The sequence below is a fragment of the Sinocyclocheilus grahami genome, unplaced genomic scaffold (assembly GCF_001515645.1).
Source record: "Sinocyclocheilus grahami isolate Dianchi unplaced genomic scaffold, SAMN03320097.WGS_v1.1 scaffold1201.1, whole genome shotgun sequence".
In the NCBI taxonomy this organism is placed as follows: domain Eukaryota; kingdom Metazoa; phylum Chordata; class Actinopteri; order Cypriniformes; family Cyprinidae; genus Sinocyclocheilus; species Sinocyclocheilus grahami.
The window spans coordinates 66,318-70,020 of record NW_015506380.1 but is presented as its reverse complement, the minus strand read 5'-3'; positions in this window follow the sequence as shown (position 1 = coordinate 70,020).

The window sequence follows — 3,703 nt, the reverse complement described above, 5'->3', positions numbered from 1 at the left end:
GTTATAATATTCAGCAATTTACCCTTTATTTATTAATCCAGAGATATATCTGATAAAGAAAACAATCTGTCTCATACAAAATGTGCAACTTTTACACAAATTGAGAAAAGCAAATCAACCTACACAATTTAAAATCATTGCAATATATCAGCATTGCTAACATTCCTGTGTTCCATTTTTATTTATGCAATTTATGCTGTAGGTCCTGGAATCACTTTATCAAAATTTGGAATCACTGGAAAAAGATTTACAAAAATAATTTTACAAAAAAGCAAAAAAAATAAAGAAAAAAAGAAGTTTGCTTGATTGATATGCTGGAATGCAAAAAGCATACATTTTCATGTAATCTCACTCATACAGTGATTATGAAAAGGTAAATAAACCCCTTTATCCAGCATATGTGAGCATATCAATAATGGAACTTTGATGGGTTCAAGGCAATATAATTTAAAAAATTTTTTTTATCTTTTTCCCCCATTAAAAATATATATACAGAAAAATAAACACACCCCATCCATTTTAGTTTTCAATGCAAAAGTAAGGTATTTTCTGTGAAAGTGCGAGACTTCCGGTTCATTAGCTGCTGTAGGTAAACAATGAGAAGAGTAACAAAGTGCAGTAAATGGTAAAATAGTTTGCACTACAAACCAGTGTGTTCATAATTAGGATAATACATTAAAATAATATTGTATGATGCACCAGTTTGCAATATCAAGCAGCAAAACGAGCCAGCTAAAAATAATAATGATAATTATTATTATTAAAATTATTATTAAAAATGATTAAAATACAGCCAAAAATAGCTGGAAGTGAAAGCCGTTTCCATAAAATGTACAAATGCCTGTGCATATTTAGAAGAAACATCATCTTGTAACCATTCACTTACAGCGTCATGCTTTTCCCAAGCATTGTTGATATAATGTGGAATTCTTTGAGATTATGATGGTAACAGCTTTACATTTAAATTACATTTACATTTAGTCATTTAACAGATGCTTTTATCCAAAGCGACTTACAAATGAGGACAATAAAAGCAGTCAAAACTAACAAAAGAGCAACAATATATAAGTGCAAATGACAAGTCTCGGTTAGCCTAACGCAGGACACGTAGCAAGGTGTGTATATATATATATATATATATATTATACACACATATATACAAACACACACACAAAGATAAACAAGTAGATTGAATATAAAAAATAGAAAGCTAGTGTTTTTGTTTAGTTTTTTTATTTAAAAAAGAAGATAAATATAGATAAAGTAGAATTAAAATAGAATAGAACGTGCTAGAGTTAGAGGGTCAAATAAAGGTGTAACAGATGTGTTTTTAGTCGTTTCTTGAAGATGGTTAAGGACTCGGCTGCTCGGATTGAGTTGGACAGGTCATTCCACCAGGAGGGAACAGTTAATGAAAAAGTCTGTGAAAGTGATTTTGTGCCTCTTTGAGATGCACAATAATACGCCGTTCACGTGCAGAACACAAGCTTCTAGAGGTACATAACGCTGAAGTAATGAATTTAGGTAAATGGGTGCAGAGCCAGTGGTGGTTTTTATATTCGTCTAACAAAACTCAAATTTAATTCAGCTGGACACACTTTCCTGTTTATCACAACAAATGGCCAAGCAAAGTGCACGACACTGACAAGGTACGCGATACAGTACGAGACCAAACGTGATTTCAGCACGTCTCCACACAGTAAACAAAACAAGCGTTTCCTAGCAATGCTAGACAAGAAATAAATACACTTACGAGCTGCTTTTAACTTCTGCTGATTGACTGCTTCTCTCAAAGAGTATTTCTTTACACTGTGTTTTGCTGGCACTTGAACACACTTTAAGCTTTAAAACTCTTCCACCACCGTGCTTCAAGTCTGGACAGCATGAGGTTCTTTTCCTCAAATGGAATGTTCGGTTTTTGTCAAACATTATATTCAGAACTTGCAAATAACTCCAGTCTCTCCAGAGAAGACCCAGCCTGGACAGTTTGCCTGTGGTGTGAAACCTTCTCCATTTGAAAAGCATTGTACATTTAATAGAATGGTTGATTTTAAATAGCTTGGAGATGGCTGTAAATCTCTTTCCAGATGCATAAGCCTCAACAATTTCTCTTCTGAGGGGCTCAGGAAGTTCTTTTGATCAAGACATGAGGGTTCAATACTTGTTATCAAACCAGATGAGTACATTAAGGTTTATATACGGTGTGGCCTTCCTTTTCAGTGGTGTTCTTGCTCTTGATTCTACTAATTAGTCCACTTGGCTTTACTTTTAGGCCACGATGTAATGATATATTTTCACATAAAAAAAGGGCTTTTCTGTTTAAGGTGGACAGGTCAAAAAATTAACATTGCAAGGGCCTTTTTTTTTTTTTTGGTTTCAATTTATTTTGATGGTCCCTTTAACACACTCTGTTGACTATAAGTAACGTTGCACCTACATATCTATTGACTGAGGGTTAGGGTTAGAATAAGTTCACATGTTCTTGCAAAGATAGTCAGTAGAGTGTCTGTTGGCAGACCATCACAATAAAGAATTAAAAGCAGATATTAATCAGACAGTCTCATTAATACTCTAATGAGAGTTAGTTGACTAAGGTGCAAAAGTTACTTGTTGTCAACATAATGCTTAAAATGAAGTGTTACCCATTTTTTAAACTACATTGCCTTTTATCTGCTGACATAGGTGAAATGGAATGAAAAATCCAGTTTAATATGCTGAAAAACTACACTTTTTATGATTTCTGGTAAGGTGGTTGTAATGGTCCCACTTTATAATAAGTGGCATTAACTACTATGTGCTTACATCAAAAAAATAAGTACATTGCACTTATTGTGTTCATATTGCATTGCAAAAGACTTCTGCTGCTATAGAGACAGGTTTGGTGGTATGGGTAGGTTAATTACATAATTCATTACAGATATAATTACATGCAGGTTTTTTTTTTTTTTTTAATATACAGTAAGTGCAATGCAAAAACATGTATGTACACAATAAGTGCATTGTACCAAAAGATTAACTAAAATATAAGTACATAGCATTTAAGCGGCCACTTAATATAAAGTGGGACCGTTGTAAACAACTGCTGTTTCTTACAAATACATAGCTTTTCACTTTACAAGATGCTAACTGATGGACTGGAGTCGTGTGGATTATTTGTGGATTATGCTAACTGATGGACTGGAGTGGTGTGGATTATTTGTGGATTATTGTGATGTTTTATCAGTTGTTTGGACTCTCATTCTGATGGCACCCATTCACTGCAGAGGATGAAACTCTTACAAAAACTATGCACCGCGATTGGCTCAGTTGAAAATTGCTATTTTAACCAATACTATCCCACTCACCATTCACTGTAGAATATTCATTGGTGAGCAAGTGACGGAATGCTACATTTCCCCATTTTTTTAAAGCAAATTTCCATTTTTGGGTGACCTATTCCCTTTAAGATGCCTTACAAATGCTAATCAAGGCTGTATCTGTAAAACCATCCTTTTGAACTGAATCTTTTCTCCATACTTGCTTCCACTGTGACCAAACACCGTCAACTTTGAGCATTCTCATCTGCTCCTCCAGTAAGATTCCATTTTCAGTTTTTCTTTTCTTTTCTTTTTTGCAGAGATGTAAGGAAGTCATCACATGGACGCTCCTGACATCACTACTGTATATTATTTAAGACATGGGAATGTGTTGGTTTCTGTGAAAC